This window comes from Larus michahellis, chromosome 4, assembly GCF_964199755.1.
Source record: "Larus michahellis chromosome 4, bLarMic1.1, whole genome shotgun sequence".
NCBI classification, from domain to species: Eukaryota; Metazoa; Chordata; class Aves; order Charadriiformes; family Laridae; genus Larus; species Larus michahellis.
The window spans coordinates 29,678,578-29,697,284 of record NC_133899.1 but is presented as its reverse complement, the minus strand read 5'-3'; the positions used below and the strand labels follow the sequence as shown (position 1 = coordinate 29,697,284).

The 18,707-nt window shown below is 47.7% G+C and overlaps 1 long non-coding RNA gene across 1 annotated transcript; it reads right to left on the bottom strand.

The window, feature by feature from the left end:
* Positions 1–1,344: 1,344 nt before the first annotated feature.
* LOC141742154 (uncharacterized) lies at positions 1,345–13,920 on the bottom strand. The gene is made up of 3 exons (XR_012586607.1): positions 13,724–13,920; positions 6,566–6,682; positions 1,345–6,477 (listed from the first exon to the last, which is right to left on the bottom strand). It is a non-coding gene; the product is annotated as an uncharacterized LOC141742154 (long non-coding RNA).
* Positions 13,921–18,707: the final 4,787 nt, after the last annotated feature.

The window sequence follows — 18,707 nt, the reverse complement described above, 5'->3', positions numbered from 1 at the left end:
ATGATTCCCACAACTTCGAAAATATCCCTGGTGGGAAAGTATTTGCATGGGTTGGACAACATGGTGTGGCTGCACTGGGAGGTGAGAAGCTTTTACGCTGCCTTTTATTTCCACACTAAAGCAGTTTTCTCCAAGATTGGACCAAGCCCACGGCTCAGTATCTCCTACCAGTGTGGTGTATCCTCAGAGGGAGCAGTTCCCACCCAGGACCTAGGACGAGTTTTGGCCATCTGAATTCATCTCTCTGTGCCAGGGATACACCACCCCAGAGGCCCTTGGCAGTTCACACATAATATGGGGAGCAAACAGGACAAACCTGCAGACATGCAGCTTGTCTCTTTTAAGCAGCCCGTTCCTGTAAGTCATGTATGTACCCATGCCAAGGTCTAGGTATTGCTTTTTGGCTTAAAAGAGGAGAGGTTCAGAGATGGGGAAAGGGTGGTGTCTAATGAAGCACATCTCAGGATTTGGGTGGTGGCTGCTTAATCCTGTTAACACCACATTAAAACACAGTATATAGGGGAATCAGGATCACTGGTTTCAGAGCTATCCTCAGGTTGACAACATGCAGCTGCTCTCTCCTCATGCAGCACCATCAGACGAGGTGGCTGATTTACTGCTGTGCCTACAGCAGCTGATTGCAATGCTCGGGTCCTTAAAAAAGCTGGGCCTCCGACCTCCAGATGGTACCCAAGCCCTGGCTGGAGGTGGGCACAGAAGTACCCAGTCCTGGAAGATGTTTCCCTCTTGCTGCTTTAAGAGGCTTTTATGCAGTGGCGAAAGTTCATCCTTTGGTAAATCGTTCTCCTTTTCAATATCCCTAAAATGTTTTCAGGGGGTTGTTTCAGTTTCTTCAGGAAAAACGATCACAAAAGGAAAGCCCCGAGGATGAGGGAGGGGAGATATTTCCTTTATAACCATTTTTTTTTTTGGTAAAAATTCATATTTTCCTGAACCACTCCAGTAACTACCTATTTTATCTTTCACCCTTCTGCAGCATCTGGAAGGTACCCTGCAGAACATCGTTAGGACAATGGTTCTCTGCACGTTTTTAAATAAAGTAAATAAACAAAGAAAAGGAGAAGGGTCTTGCAAACCCACAGGCAAGTTGGGATGGGATCCAGGTAAGACAAGTGAATGCCAGAGTTTGCATGGCATCCAGACGAGTTGCTCCAGTTCTGTGCATCAGATGTGTCAGACGAGCCCAAGTTCATCCCAGGGATCCAGGTCCTCCAAAGAATCTGCGGGTTTAAAATTTTTCAGGGTATTGATGGTGTTAGAAACCTTTCTTCAGTAACTTTAGTTGTTAACCAAGCAGCATATATTCAATGAGAGGCCATCTGGTTCAATAGAAATAGATCTTTATTAATAACATGCACATCATATGTATATTTAAAATACATATACATTTTTCTACTATTCACTTTAGAAAACAATTTCATAAAAACCTTTAATCAGGTCCCAAGTAATTTTAAACATTAAAAAGCCATTTTTTTTTGTTATAGAACCAGTAGGTATTATTCCAATTAAGTGGTGTATAATCACCATGTAGTTAACATAATGCAGGCTCATGCATTTCAATAGAAATAGGTGTTCCCTTTTCTGCTTTGTTAATCATGTCAAATATATGATGATATACTTGACAACATCTGCCACAGTTATTATATGCAATTGTGATTCCCTGCTGAGAGCATGCTGTACAGATGGCGTTTAAAAGCTGGAGACAACTTTTTTACAACTTTCTGGATTCCTGTGAGGGGCATCTGGCATCGTAGGTAACCCAGAATCCACTTACAACAGAAACCAGACAAACAGAATTTCGTGAACAGCGAAGAGGAAAGCAATCTAAAAAAGAAGAGAAGAGTGAATTGCCCTATCCCCCCTGTTTTCATTGCAAACTGAGGTCAGGGTCGTGTTTCCCAAGGCCCTGTCAAGTACCCAACCAGATCTGTATAGAGTGCACAGAGTTATCAGCTATACACGGTTTGCAGATTTACAGAACATATACAAAGGCTCGTATGAGGATGGGACTTTAAGGCACGATAGTCCATATACTCAACACATTCATTGAAAAAAAAACAAAAGTTCAATTTACAGTGCAATATAAACGTATTCAAGAACTCAAGCGGCAGCTCAACAATCACTTTCACCAATAATTAGGCAATTGAGGAGTACTTCTGCGGTGAAGAGCAGCCCCCGCCCTGCACACACTCATACACATGCTGAGCGTCAAGTACACGAGGAGCATCTCTGACTCCAGCAAGAGGATCTGTGCAAAGAAACTTAGATGATAACTGAAGCGTTTACAGGATCAGGGCCCCAATATCTTGGGGTGTCTGCACCAAGTCATGCAGGCAGAGATGCTGCCCCGCAGAGCCACGCTGCCTCGGGGCATCTGTACCCCCCTTGCCTCCAGCCACAGCTCGCGCAGCTCCAGAAGGCGACCCCACGCCGTGCCTCCCAGGGAGCCACCACCTCCTGTTCTGCATCCAGGATCAGGCCCGGCATTTACAGCCAGTTAGGGAAAAGCAGCACAAAGCAAACTTGACTCATTGAAACACTAATTACAGTCAAGTGCGCTGCTATTCCGAGACAAAAACGAATTGTCCTAAGCCAGTCATTTTCAAAATCATTACCAAGTCTGTCCTTGTCACCCAGCTCGTCTATATTCTCTCTGATGATGAACATACTATCTCCAAGGCAACTGAGTCAAAGGGAAGGAAGGACTTTCTTTACATCCAGTGCAAACATAGCCCATATGTGGGAGTTCCTACTGCAGTCATAATAATATATATATACACCTATATCTATCACTGAAAGTTGACCACCTACAGACAGATTCACACATCAGAAGCCAGAAGAGCTGAATTGTAGCTACAAACCCAAAAAAGAAAAATCACTGTATGTAGCTGTATTAAAATTCTGGTACCTAGTAACTTGGTAACTAAATGTTAAAATCAGTATATAAGTCAAAAAGTGACAAATTAAATATTTTGGGAGTAACTTGCGATGTTATTGCACTTGTACTTCTTTATCACCGTATCAACTATGTTTTTTAAGCACTAAAGTAGAATATTTCAGACCCACTTTTCAACAGCACAAATCACTGCGCAAAGTGGAAGGCAGTAAAAACTTGAGCAGACTTAAAATATTTAGAATTGTGGACTTTTGATTCAATTTCATATCAAAAAGTCAACCATAAAAAAAAAAACCAAAACAATTTGTTTTCTAGAAAGTAATCATCAATTTTAACAGCTCATAGAGCAAGCAGAAATAAAAAAAAATCAGACAATGTTTTTTGTTCAATAAAACTATGCATGAGAAAAACATGAGTACAATATTATCTTCTTTCATAGGTAGCCCAAGGAGTTTTGTTCTCTGATCCAGATTTTTGTCTGTTATATCTGTTCAACTCTTAACACCTTATCAGAGAAGCTTTCAACGGGCAACAAAATATCTGCCCCTTCCAGCAGGCAAGGAAGTTATTCTTCAAAGGTGAATCCGACGGGGGCAATGGGTTTTTTCAGGTGAGGTTAAAGGCTTTAATCCTACTGAGCTTTTTTTATTCCACTGAAACATTATTAATTTTACATTAAAAGTTTTGTTTTTTCAGGCCGGAACCATCCTCTGAATATAACGAAGTAGGTCAGTGAGAGAAAAAAAAGCATTTTAGCATTTCATGTGGCTGCTAAATCACGATGAATTCAGGCGAAAATGGACAGGAAGAAAAAAAAAAAAGCATAAATCAGATCACTCCAGAGCGGAAAATTACATAGTTTGAAAAATCAGAAGACAGAAGTAATTTTCCTTTACCACCTAGCAGTCTTCTAATGTCCCTAGCCCAGCCCCTCAGCCCGCATGAGGCGCGGGAGGTGCCAGCAGAGGCCAGAGAGCTCTTTGGGGGATAATGGCACCTCTCACAACAGCCATCATATCATCAGCCCACGGGTTTTGCTACCAGCTTTTACTGGCGGTATGAGGGCCGTTCCACACACCTGAGAATTAGCCTGGCCTTTTTCAGCCACCCCCTGTGGAGATGGGCACAGCCACTTTCAGCTGAAAATTTCTCAAACCATGCCAAATGCAAGCTGAATCGTTCCCATGGTTTCGGGCTGGTGCAAGCCCAGGGGCAGCAGGAATATAACCACACATAGCCAAGCAGCTCTGACACCGAATTACACTGACCAAGGGTTTAAAGACACCCTTGCCTCAAAATAAGAAAAACCTGAACATTCATCATGACTAATAGCACCTCCCAAACAGCACTGCCCTATTTTTCCAGCCTTCCCACAATATCTGTGCTGTTTATGTTCTCTAGTTTGCAGGTTATTCTTGTTTTGAATTAGACTGTTGCCTTTTTTTTTTTTCCTTTTCATTTAAAAAAATACCCGGATTTCACTGTTTCCTTCTGTCTCCTAAACCCGCACCGGCTTCTAACTACTGATATTGGAGTTAACTTTGTTCTTCACACCTCCTGCTCCTGCCTTTCCGTCTTTTCTCCTGCACTAACAGGTGCCTGAGCTGCAATGATATACACAACACGCATGACTAGGATGCTCTAAGCAGGGTTACGGGAGGAATCCTACATGAAGCACATCCCTGGCAAGCAACGGAATTTGTTCGTACTGCATAATGCTTCAGAAATAGCATCAGCCACATCTGCATGAGCAAAGCCTTTCAAAATAAAAAATTAGGTTCTTAGATTCATATCTGCCCCCAGCTGAGTGTGCGCTATTATTTACTTTGCTTTAAAGCTTTAAAGTGGTGACAGCCAGCAAGGCAAAGCCGGTTTCTTCACTGTAAGCCAGCAGACCTGTAGGACTTTGACAGGCTTTGGATCACCTCGCATGTTTGTTCAGCAATTCTGGGATGTGAGTCACCTGCAGCTGAACTGCAGGTGTACCAGTATCGGGCAGTTTGCAGGCTCGTTAATCACATTTCCCCAGGTTATAGTGCAATCTTTGCTTCTGACCCCATTGCTGGAGCATCATCTTTTCCCTTATATTACTCTTTGGTATTTTCATGACGTAGCTTTTGCAGCTATAAAACTTTCCACTTGCAGTCCTCTCTCTGATCTCTCTTGCTGAACATCTCTCATGCCATAGCTTGCGAAATATCTATTTACATATTCTAAGGTTAATTCCCAGATTGAAATTAGACATTTCACCTAAGCTGAAACACTATTACTAATGCTGAGCAGTTTCATCAGGAGAACCTCTGAGGTTTTACTAACCTTTGTCAGATACATTCATTCTCTATCTATGAGAGTTATCATTGTTTTTCTGCCTTTAATATTCCACATAGAAAGAAATTACTGTCTATTCCCTAGCACCAATGTGAACCTCTGGCCAAACAGCAAATTAGCATGCAAAGAAGTATCAGGGCAACAGCCAGGGAACGAATCAAATGAAGTCAAGGAAACACTGACTGAAGAAACAATCTTTCCCGTGAGTCATTCTGGTTTGTATTAAAATAGCAAAGTAGATACTGGCTAAGAGATAATATAAGTAAAAGGTGAATGCAATTATTTTAATTTAAAAAAAAAACCAACACCAAACCCTTGCAAATCTCAGTATGGAGTGTCTCGTAAGTAGCAAGCGAGTTAAGACTCTGAAAATCCTAAGCAAAAGGCTGTTTCCTTTGGCACTGACTTCTTCATGATCAAAGCATTTGTCAAATAAACTTTCTATCTGTACTTTTACAGTAAATAACTTGCATTTTACTCCTCACTGTTAGACTACTCCGCTGCTTTAGGGGCTCCCCTTCCACCAGGGATGGCATAATTTAACTGCAAAGTGATTTTGAACGTCTGTATCTACACACAGATAACTTAAATGCAGCTTTGTTTCTACAAAACACATTGCACACAGTCTCTGCGCATAAGGACCTCCGTATTGCACCAGCTCTGTCTGCGCGTCAAGGTACTTCATAATCAGGGGGTTAACAGCGGGGACTGCAGAGCATTATTCAAAGTACCTTCCACTCAGCTCTGAACGCATCCGCCTTCGAGCACAAGTGTATCTGCAATTAGTGCCTCATCTTAACATCTCAATAAGCAGTTCAAGCATTCAGAAACAAACATCAGTGGGTCTAACAGTTACTTTAATTCATTTTATAAATAAGCAATTGAGAATTTTGCTCCAAGTGGCTGCTCGTGTAGCCCATTCCGTAAACGGCGTTCTCTGCAGAGTAAGGCACGATGCGATACGAATGCAGCTCTTCATAATAGAGTGACTGGGAACAGCACTCCTGTACCATAAACTTCAGCCGTTTTCGTGCGTCAGAGTAAGCAGTCCTATAGCAGGGAGCTTCCTTAAAGTATTCATAGCTCTCCCTCTCTGTCTCTAGGTGAATCTTCCTCAACAGATTGTTAATTAATACAGACCTACGGAGATAGGCTTCTGGGTCGTCCAGGAATCGGAGTTTCTGGAGAGAAAGTTTTAGAATACAAGTCCGGTCCTCAGGTAGTATCAGGTGCTGGGGAGTAAAGAGGAAGCAAATGGGTCTTTAGCATCGAGGAACGAAACCGGGGGAGGATGGGGTCTGGAATGAGAGCACTACTCACTTTTGGACAATACTCATGGTAATCTTGATGTAAATGTTCTTCTTCTGCATATTTTCTCTTAAAGTAGGCTACTTTCGACGTCGTTAATGTCTTTGGTAGGCCCCGATCAGATCAGCTCTGCACAAAACAAGAAGAAAAAGAGGCTCGGTAACGCTTGCTGCCACGCTGGCTGTAACGTCGCGGTCTGGGGTGCGTAGGGGAAGGTGGGGCGCAGAGGTGGGACGCAGCCAGGACAACATTCAGCCTCAACTCACTCTCTGCAGCCCTCACCCCACGGGAGAAAAATCTGGGAGGTTGGCAAATATGAAGGCATTTCCAAGGCACTGCCCTGATGGCACAGGAGGCCCTGCTCTGGATTGACAACCACAGCGCTGGACACATGCTGCCACTGTCCGGCAGGGTTTCCAGGTCCTACAAACCAAGCAGGGTGCCCCCGGCCAACCACAGCCTCGCAGAGCAAGGCCAGAGAGATGCCCAAGCCGGAAAGGTCTCCATGTGCTGCAGGAGGGACCAGGATGGGGCCACCCGTCTGCAGAACAGGGGTCCCTGCACCACACTGAGCTGCACATGGGACAGGGGATGGGTTATAATTTCTACACACCACGCGCAGAGCTCCGCGGCTTCCCTGGAAACCCAATACAGAGCGTATTCACTAGATGGTAGTGTCGACCCAGGGAAGCAGGAGAGCCCCAGCTGGGTGGGAGGGTGATGGAGCTGGTTTTATCTCTGGGTTGCTTCATGTTTTCACGGCACACAGGACAGACGCTCAGCCTTTGGGCTAAGAGAAGGGACTATTGGGCTTTTGTCCTGTGACAAGAGCCCAGTGGAGGTCTGCTCCCTCGGAGCAGAGCCCTGCAGGGCTCTCTGCACACCCACGGCTGGGCCCGGCTGGCTGCTCTGAGTTTGCTCATCTCTATGGAAAGGTGACATGGTGCTAATTCAGCATCTTAATGAGATCTGTAATTTTGGTGGTATTCAGGCTGGTGAACACGGGGTCCCCATGAGAGCCTGGACTGCGTTTTGTTTTCCTATTCACTAGACAATACAAAGAGGCATGTGCATTTGCAGGTGGCATCATCACTTCCCAAACCCTCTCTTTTGAAAGAAATTTCAGTTGTTTGCTTTTAGATTAACTATTTTTTTTAAAACTTATGATGCTGACTTTTAAAGGCAGTCCAGGGAAAGAAAGCATCCAGAGTCACTTTTCAGAATAACTCTTAAGTCAAGTCCTACGGGATACATTGTCTTCCCCAAATTGAGATCTCCTTATGGGGACATTTGAAACTTTTTTTTTTACTGGGGAAATAAAGGACTTGGTTCTGGACTGCTTCTCTGCCACAGTAGAAAAGTGAAAAAGTATTGCATAGGTGAAAACACAGACCTTATGTCACTGGAAGGATCCTGCCACAGGGCATGGGGGCCTCCTTGAGTCTTAGTTGCAGGTGGGAGTGAAAAGATACCCACGCAACTGTGGCAGGGGCTGGTGGCATCTCTCCTTCACTGGCAGGAAGGAGTAATGTGCTCTACCTTCCTTCCTACATCAAAAAAAAAAACAAAACAGGAAGGGGCTGAAGAGAAAATCTGGGCATACGAGAGTCTTCTTGTGTTTTCTGCCTGAGTTTCGAGTCTGTGAGGATGGAGACTTCCCACAAAAGATGTTACAAATCTGGGCAGAAAACTGTTGACTGGTAGATTAATGCCTCGTTTGGAGCCAAGATGGCCAGCGCTGCTCTGGGACCCAGCCCGACATGGATCACACGCAACAGCAGCATTTCCCCAGGAGGGCTCAGAGAGGGACCATTGCTCTTGCAGTGGGGCAACGCTACAATTAAGTCAACCTGGATGGCTGCACACACCAGAGATGCTCCCTGTACCAACCTCGTCTCTCGAGGGCAAGGGTACGGCTGCGCTCTTCACAGCTCTATTAGCACTGAATAGCTGTAAACACTGGTTTAAATTCATATGCAGCAGCCTCCTCTGTTAGCAGGTTTTATCTTAGTATTTGAATTACACCAGAGCCTGGATATCCTGGACATTCAATTACTCTGATATTAGGTTCTCCTAGGCTAACCCCCCGGTTCTCCTAGATTAAAACACCTCTGCTGTGTTATCTGAGTGCAAGCGCATTTATCCTCCCAGTGCCGTGGGGTGGGAGAACATTACAGTTTTCCTCACACTACTCTGAGGAAGAGAAAGGTACGGAAAGACAAAGTGACATTCCCACAGCCACCCAGGCTGTCAGGGATGGGAAAGGAGCCAAACCCAGCATACAGGTTGAAGAGCCAACCATGGGCCCATCCTTTCCCTTCAAGCCAAGCCTCTTGAATGCTAAAACTCGCTCCCTAGGGGTTTTCAGTGAAAAGGCTGGTAGCACAAACCTAGCACTGCCTGTGTGCAGCGTAAGCAGAAAATTAGCCCAAGTGCCGGGGAAGAACAGACAACCCCAGCATGCAGAGCATCGCCGCTCAGTCCTGCAGCTCCGCTGGCTCCGTGCAAAACCCTCCTTTGCTGCTGCTGGCCACAGCACTCCTTCTCCCTGCCCTGGAGACAGAGGGTGACAGTGGGACATTCGGCATCCCTTGAGCACGAGTGGTCCTGGAGGCACCAGCAAACATCAGGGAGCCGAGGGCAAGGCAAGGAGCCGTGGGAGTGCTGGCACCCTGGGCCTGAGAGAGAGTGAGGGAGAGCAGGAGGCAGAGAGGAAGGATGGGCTGCATTTTAGCACATGCTGTGGGCCAGGCTCTGACGCTGGCTGGCAGAAGCAGACGGAAAGAATTGTATTTCGGAGAGGAACACATACAACCATCCTAGCAGTGGGTTCGTCAAGCATCCAACTGGCACCCCTTTTCTGGGGTGCTGTTCAGCGCCAGCCCGGGGCATACCCTTGGATGCAAGGTTGTTGGCTGTATTTAAAATTCCTAAAGCCCTCACAGGATCAGACAAAGCGGCACAGTTATAACAACCTCCATAACTTGCTTTAGTAGCAAGGAAGGGAAACAACCAGAAAATGAACACCAAGAGCACTGCCAGGCTGCAAGGTTGGTTTTAAAGGTGTTCTCACTTGTAAGTGGAAGTCTACGCTCTAAGAGCGAAGCAGCCACAAGCTGCTCAACATCACACTGGCTGTTAGCATATTCCAGCAATTCCAAATCTGCCCCCATTTCCCCAGCCCAGCAGCTCCCACGAGTCGTCACAGGAGGCTCAACTGCACACCTGCAGTAACAGGACGAAAAAGTGAACTGAAGGCAAGCGAGTCCCATCTCAGGGCTGCTCCACAGAAGCTAAAGGTCTGCTCTCGTGTTCTGTGTAGCTGCCATCCCACCACCACCCACTTTGTTGTCACTGTCATCTTTTGTTGCTGCTGGTGATGTCCACACATCTGTCTGCAGGTGCAGGGGAACGAGAGCATGACCTGCAGTGCGTCCTTGACACCGGTGCCGACACTCAAGCCTACGAGGGGCAAGTCTCCTTGCAGGAGGCTTGCAAGGACCAAGCCTTTCTCTAATACTTAGCTTGAAAGTCGGAGCAGAGTGGCTCTGTGCGTGCCAAAAAGCTGCTTGGCCAGGGTTACAGGCACACAAGGCTGTAGTAATGCCGCAGTGAATCAGACCCTTAGTGTTTTGTTTAAATATAAACATATTGAATCAGTGCTTTTTGTGTAGAAGGCTATTCTCGCGAGCCAAGTGTTTTGACAGTTACAGCAAGGTGGTATGAGTCACTGCCTCCGCCTCAGTCAAGCTCAGAGACAGATACATCTTAATCACATTACATTTTTTCAGCCCTACACCACAAGGCACAGGGCCAAATTTCCCCACGGGGACTAACCAGCGTAGCGCTGAGTCCTGAGTGTGAGCTTTGTCCTTCCAGCCTGGATGAACCTCGGAAAAGTGCATTCAGCATCCCGGCAGTGTTCAGCTGCGAGCCCTCTGCTACTCACCAAGGACTCGGTAAAATTTGCAACAGCGAGCAGCGCTGCCAGGGCTCGGGAGCCACTGGGCAGGGGCTGTCTGCTCACGCCGGCCAGTGTTTACACCCTGCCGGTGCGTGCCTGCTCTAAATGCACGGCACATCAGAGCACGGCGGCTGTAGCTGCCATTAACGCTAATGGGAGTTTGAAGCATAAATCCCACACGCGGCAGTGAGGGAATAGATGCCTCTGTCTCAAGCCTGGATCTCTCAAATGCAGCTTCACGAGGGCTTTAATTGTACTTTCAAAAGAGCAAAATGTGCCTGTTCCTATTTATTTCTCCAGGAATAATTACGGCACTCTGTGGTATGGTACCCGCAGAGTTATTAGGCATGTTTGGACAGAAGGTTATCTTATCTAAATTGGATTGGAAATACATTTATAACACGGCAACTTTGCACTTGAACTGCAAATTGCAAGAAATTCTCTTTATCTGGCCCCTGAGTTTCTGCATTACCCCAGCGACAGGAGCCCCTCTTCGGCACAAATTAGTGCCGGGTGATTTCCCCAGGGCTGCAAGCTAGCCCAGCCAGGAGGCAAGATGGGGTTTAACAAATGATTGAACATCCAGGAAAAAAAACCCAAAGCTTGTGCTTTTCCATCTCAGGCAACGGAAAGGGACCTGCAAGCCCCAGGTCTGCACAGCAGCTCTGCCCCAGAGCTCGCATGTGAGACCTTGGGAGCGTTCCCACACCTGCCTGTGCCTCCACCCCTCCTACCTTTCCTCGGGAAGAAAATTCATCCCTGCCTGCTCGGTGCTGCAGTGAAAGGGGTTGTACGAGCAGGTAGTATCGGCTTGTTGATGCAGATGTCTGCAGGGGGGAGCACGGAGGCTCGCTGGCCAAGCCAGACCCGCCGACACTGAGCGCAGAAGGGGGTGAGTAAAATGTGCCGGTGCCCTGCAGGGTTTCCTATCACAGTGTAAGGGAAGAGAATCAATATGCAAGCTAAAGCTGGCTGAGACGGAAACCATGTCTGAGCAGCTCTTGCATGCACAAATAGAAAACCTGAGGCTTCTGAGCACACAGAAATTGGCACTTATTACCAGCAGGAGATGTGACTTCGGCATGGCAGGAAATATCATCACGTCCTTGTGACTGCTGTCAAACTGCAGTGATAAATTCTCCCATTTCTAACCTTGGCAGCACTCGCGATTAGGGAGCGCTCAGCTGAAACCCTCCTCTGATCTCACCTGCGATGCTGCTGCATTTCCCTTCTTCAGGGGCAGGGAAAGCAGCTGGTCCCACTATGGCATTCCCAGTTGATAACGCAAAGCTACCAGACCACAGGCAGGTGAACATGTGGATTGAAAACACATGCCAGCTCCAGGATTCCACACGGACTGCCAATCGATTGCAGTCTTTCCGGAGTATCGGGTCTTATTCCTCACACAGGCAGAGCGAGCCTCCTTTAACTGACCCGCAGAAAGGTGAGACCCACAACCGTACCGTTGTCTGCTGGCTGGACCTGCTGGCTTTGCGCTTTAAAACTGCCTTTCTTTTAGTTTGCTAATTGCTTTGCAGATCTCCCTAATTGCGGATTCTCCCTGGGCACACGTGTGTGCAAGGCACAAGCACCTGAATAGCTCTCATGAGCGCATAAACACACGAGACTTAAGGACTGAGTGACTATTCCTGTCTCACTCCTTGTAGTCCCACTACTTTTATCAACAGAATAAAATCGTATTTCCAGCTTCACCCCCTTTCAACACTAATCTAAGTAATTCCCCTCGCTCTGAAGACAAGCCCAACCAGCTGAAGTCTGCGAACTTGTTAGTGACCTGAGGATGTGGAGTCAATCTGCCAAGGGTCTTCCTGGGATAATCTCAGCAGTTCTGGTAAGATTTCCTCCCCGCATGGGCTCAGCGAGCATTTCTGGCAGCACAGCACTGCTGAACGGTTACCTGCCATGCTGGATCAAGGAGAACCACACATGGCTCAGGTGACAAAGTCAGGACACACGCAGCAAGTAGCTGGACTGCAGGAGAGTGCTCTTTCAGCAGCCCCACAGGGTGCAATAACACGAAAAACAAGAGTTCTGATGTCACATCCAATTCCCTAACTTTGACCTTGCTCCTTGGACTCCCTTTCAAACATCAGGAAAGTAAAACATTAAGAAAAATCCTTTCAGTCTCTCAGTGGTACAGCTGTAATCTTCTCGGAGCAAATGTTGCAAAAATACAGCTTGCTCCTCTCAATATCCGGAAGTTTCCTGAGCTAGAACATGATTACTGCCCTGAACACCACCTTTTAAGATGGCACATTATTTTCTCCGTTAATTCTTGTCAGCCTCGGAGGAAAGCTAAAGGAGTACTATTAAAACCACACCATTATTTTGAGTAGTAGCATTAATTTCCTATCGCACGCGCACATACACACCCACACTGCCTGCAGAGTAATACAGGTCTGGGGAAAGTCAGATTACCATTTTTATTTAACATAATTATTGCAGCGTGCATGTTTCAGCGTTTGCCTTACATATGGTACGGTTTCTAGGCTGCAGGTAGATGCAGCAATACCCAGCTGATGCCTTGCCTTCTGGAGGGAGCATTTAGCACCCTGTAGTAAGAATATTTCCCACTCCAGGGGAAAAACGATCACAGATATGCATGTGCATACCCAAACTCTGCACTTTTGCCTGTGTTTGCAGAGACCCGCAGAACTCGCACTTTTTATGTATATGAATGAAAACAAACAGGTCTAACCCCTGCAAGAGAGAAAGAAACAGAGAGCCTGTATGTGTGTGTATTCATGTCTCGCAGCTATAAGACATCTATATTTAGATAGTTGTCTCATCCCAGAGGATGATACTTCGCTAACGGGCAATGAAAGAGTAGCTATGGTTACTTTTCGGACTTCAGCTTTGACTGTTAAAAGACGACTCTGGTTAAAATGACCTTTCATAGAGCATGCTAGAGTCCGGCAGAGCGGCAGGCACCTCTGCCCACAGCCCGTAGCGCTGCAGGATGAGTGGATGCCTCCCTCTCAGCTCTTTGCCCTCTTCCACGATGCAGCGAAGCCGAGAGCTCACAAACAAATACAAAACTTACTCCGCGCCAACAACCACCTGCTAAAGCCCCTTGGGCAGATGCCACCAGCAAGGATGCCAGCCAGAAGCCCCACGCCGGCTCCCTGCCACAGGCGACCCCACAGCTCGCTGTCCCCGGCCACCGCCAGCTCAACGGCACTCACCCGGCGAGCCCCGGCTCCAGAGGGAGGGCTGCTCCCCGTCCTTCCCTCGCTGCCCGGAGCCGCCTGCTGCTCCTGAGGAGGTGGTGGCGATGGAGGTGGTGGCGGCAGCTCCTGCGGGTCCCTGCAGCCACTGAGGAGCGTATCACCTCCCGGCCGCAGCCCGCGGAGGTGGGTTCCCACATGTTCCCGGCGCGGATTGGTCCAGCGGGAGCAGATGTTGCCCGGTTGCTAGGAGCGTTGCTAGGAGCGTTGCTAGGAGACGGTGACGCTCTCCCCATCACCGGCGCGGCTCGAGGCCGCGGGGAGGGAGGGAGGGAGGGAGGGAAGGGGAGGTCCCGCCAGCGGGATGCTCCGCGGCGGGACGGGGCGGGCGGGGGGCCGGGCTGCCCGGTGAGCCGGAGGATGGAGCAGACCCCGAGCCGGAAAGGCGGTGAGGAGCCGCCGGGGGCACGGCGGCAGGGGACGGGGATGTGAAACGCCCGAGCTCAGAGGGGGAAGCCCTGCTCTGAGCCTCGGGGCGGGGGCGGCGGGAGAGGGGGCATAAAACCCCCCACCCGGGCAGGCTGAAGGATGGACGGAGCGGAGCGGCAGCCACAGGGGGCGTCGGGTGCCCGCTGCAGCACGGGGAGAGGGCGAGAGCTCTGCCCGCTTCGGGGCAAGACAGGGAGAAGCATAACCCGGTGTTTGGAAAGGCTGGAGGGAGCGGCGGGAGCGGTGAGTCCAATTTGGGACTGCTGGCAGTAAGCGCTGAGAGCTGAGCTCTTCTACTCTCTCTCTGGGACACTCTTCCCTCCCAACTTCCATTGCTCCCTCTTTCCCCCATGTCCACCACCACATCTTGGCACACTGGCTTTTCCCTCAGCCTTTGGGATGCCACAACACGGTACCCTGGGTCTCTCTGGCTGTGGCATATACACCGTGGATCCCAAAGAGGCACTACAGCGCTCTGAAATACCCACGGGCAGAAATTGGGATTGCTGCAGGAATAGAAGGCACACAGTAAAGCAACTCCAACCTTCTCTTCTCCCAAACAAAAGAGCAGGTCACTGTGAGATAGAGCAGCTCCAGCATCTCAGCCAGACAGGGATTTTATTGCTGAGCACACTCCTTATGACAATAGGGTGAACATCAGACCCAGCCTACCCTCCCTACCAAGGGTCCAGCCAGCAAGACTCAGGAGTAAGGAAAACCTTACCTGCATAAGACAGTGTGCACAAAGAGGGGGAATCCCTTTTTCAAAGATCCTAACTCTGTAAGTGGATACTGGCAGATAGGAGATATAAAAAAAAAAAATAATTTTTTAAATTAGTTTCTCCAGCCAGTTACGTGTAGGACTCTTCCCTAGAAGAACTGTGCCACTCCCAGACTTGGTGAAAGGGGCCGTAGGAGATGAGCTTTTCTGTCAAGCCAGATTGGTGCCAATGGCTGCACTGATGTTACCACCGCAACACTGGCTTAGATCAGCCCAAGCATCCTGCGTGGGCTCTGCTCAGCACCTTCCTCCAAGAGGAAAACGCCTTAGACAAGAAATTTTCTTCTCTGCTTCCCAGATGTGTCTACGTCCACACAACACAACTACCACAGATACCACCACTGCTCCTGAGACTCTCATGCTCGTGCCATGGCCACCCCTGTCTAAGCGGTCGTTCACTCCAGCCCATGCCCCATCCTACTACTGAAGGTGACTCAAAGGCTCAGCCAGTGTCAAAAACAAGGCAAGGTGCTATGGGGACAGGCTCATTTTGGCAGCATCTGAAGCTCCTGGGCAATCCTCTGTTCTCTAGTGATCTGGAAGATTGATGCCCCACACATCATATCTGGGCATGTCACTGCTGGTAGGACACACAGCGCTCCCCTCCCTCTGGTTGCTCCAGGATCTCCATCGAAGTCCTACAGAGCAGCATGCATCAGGCTTAGTTCTCCTCCCTCTTACACAGCGGGAATGGAGGCACACTTCATTTGGCATTCACCTGATCAACACCACCTAAATTTTAAGAAACCGAGTCTTGGCAGGCCCGAGTCCCAGCTAACGTACATCAACACAGCAGCCTCAAACCAGTCACTCCAGGGACTTTGAGTACCTGGTTGTATTTGGTACTCAGCATGCACTGACACGCACGTGCACGCACACAGCTCCTCTGGTCTTTGCAGTTTGAGAAACGATCAGTCATGGCCATATACTTATTTCAAATTATCTCTGAAGCTCTGCTTCTTTTATTAAGAAGTCAAACGAACTCAAACTAATTTCAAATTTGAATTTTCTAGGACAATAGGAAGGCACTGGAATTTAATTGATTTTGATTACCCGCCTTATTATTATGCTGCCAGTAGCGATAGTTCAGGTTGGTGTAATTTTAAATTTACTGTGAGATGAATCTGACATTTCTCTGCTGCTGAATAGAAGACTTGAACGATTCTTCAGCTCTTCACAAAGATGTCATAATTAATTCAGTAATATCACTTCTGTAAGCAGAGATAGAAAAGGAAGACGCAGAAGCACCTACTCTGCATCTAAGAGCTGAATGAACGACAGGCTTAGTTACTCCAGTCTTCCTGAAATTGATTGTATTTTTTTTTAACATTCAACACAATTTCTGCTGCAAAGACACATCTTTTCCTCTCCTGTCAGCACACAAGCAGGACTTATTAGCTGGCAATAATTTACAGCCGAAAGGTCGGCTAATCTTTCCCCAGCTGGCTCCAAGAAGCATTCCCAATCCCTGATCAGCCTGGAGCAATTTCTTCTGCAATCCGAAGTCTAGCTGCTTTTCTTTGTCTCCTTTCCGAGGGGGCAGAGTGTGCAGGGAAACAGATCCCCTGCCAGTACAAACCAGCGTTGCTCTGCTGGTTGAAAGGGACCTCCATCAAGGTGAATAGCAGATGCCCCATCCCATCCCACCTACCCTATCCCATCCCCTTTCTCTTGCCATGGGAATACAAAAGATCACCTCCCCTCCCCGCATGAAGAGGAGTTTTCCCCTCTGCCAGGGATGCCCGGCCAGGAATTGCTGCCCAGCTGAAGCGCACCATGTTTTAATGCAACGGAAGTTAAACAGAATTGTGAACTTGGACCAACGTCTCTATTGATGGTGATAGTATTTGAAAAGATAAGACTTCAAATGTGTCCTGCATAAGATAAAACCTGGACAGACAATATAAGAGTAGCTTTGGGGGGGGGGCTTTGTTTTTTTAGTCTTTTGAAAGCAAGATTATCTAGTATAGTCAGTGCTATATGTTTTTATATGGTTTAGAGCAATTCGGAATATAAACCACCAGAACTTCAGCATTTACTTTACTTTAACTGCCTCACAGAATTAGAAAAAATCAGTTCCTTCATTTCAAAGCAGTTACATTTCCTCAAGCCAACTGTTAAAGAAAAATGGATTAAATTAACGTGTCCTTTTGAATTTAAGCACCAAACATTCAAAAGCTGGGTGTGTATGAAAGCACCAGCCCTCCCAGGCAGCATATACCTACACAGGCTGTATTTCTAAACACAGCACGCAGAAGGGATTTTGAAAAGATAAAACATACCTGAAATGTTTAGCATTTGTACCTGAAACGCTGAGCAGTTTGAGAGGCGAGGCATTACATCCTGGAACGATTTTTATCCCTGGCCCAGCCCACTCAGCTGCCTCCGACAGAAAAAGACCCTCAAAGGCTTTCCCAGCCATTGGCATGTTGCAGCAACGTGAGGCGAGTAGCTCCAGTTTCTGGACCCTGCTCATGCCTCCCAAGGGTTGGCCAGCCTCGGAGGGACCAGATGACTTGGGAGACTAATCCGCCCTGCGTCTAAAATGCAGCCTTTGCATTTCATCCTAAAAGCCCAGTTCTTTCTCCTTCTGTTTTTCCTGTACTAGAACTCTGTTTTTTCTGCTCTGTCTTCCCATTGATCGTAGAAGATTTGTCAGCATTTTAAAATTTGTTAATTTTTTTTACATTTTTACATTTAAAAAAACCTTCAACAAACTTCAGGGACAATGTGGGGAAGAGCAGAACTAACGAAGCCTGTTTTCCTACACATTTGTGCTCTTTATCCCCTCCATCTTCAACCACCAACAACCAAATTCCAGCACATCCCCCTGGTTACATCCAGCTCAGCCAGAGATAGCACAAGAGACAGCTGTACACTGTAGCTGGTCTGGAGCTGCACACCGTCATGGTGGACCAGCCGACTGACCCTTGGCCATCAAACCTACTTCTTTCTGCTTCTCTGTAAATGATCCTCTGCCAGGTGACAAAATTTGTGGAAGGATAATTGTCTTTCAGACAGTTACCCTTCTTTCAACTGTGATTGAAATTGGCCAACCTGTTCAAATATTATGATGGTGGGGGAGAGACTGGCGAGGAGACAGATGGCAGACAGCTCAGCTTCTTCAGCCTCGACTGAGCTGATGGAGAAGTGGGAACGCTTTCACCCTCTCATGAAAAATGATATCACTCTTTCGTTGAAATTCAAAACTTAGTTTCCTGACATTAAAAATGTGACTTTTCCAACCGGTCAAAATTAGGATGACATCAGGGATGTCTTGTCAAAACAATACTTGGTGCTTCGCCAAGGAATGAAGCCGCTCTGAGCAAGAAATTAAAATGCAGCTAGAGGAAGAACAGGATAATCAGAACAATAAAACAAAACACAACCAAGAGCCCCAGGGGAGACCAGCAAGGTCCATACGTGCTCGTGCTGTACAGTGGGCATCCCAGCAGGAGCAGCAACAAGTGGATCGCCAGGCTCACCATCATATTTCCACAGTGGTGTTGTACCCCAAGCCCGTAGAAATCCTGAGTATTTTACCACCAACTTCATGGGTGGCCTCAGACCAGTCATTTAAGCCAAACTGCCTAAATCTCGGCACCAAGATACATGGCCCATCCCCCGAGCTCCATGCCAGCAGCTTCACCGTAGCGTGTGCCGAGCTCGCACGGGGACACAGGCAAGTCTGCCTGGAGGAATGAATCAAACCCCACCTCGGTTTGCCCTGGG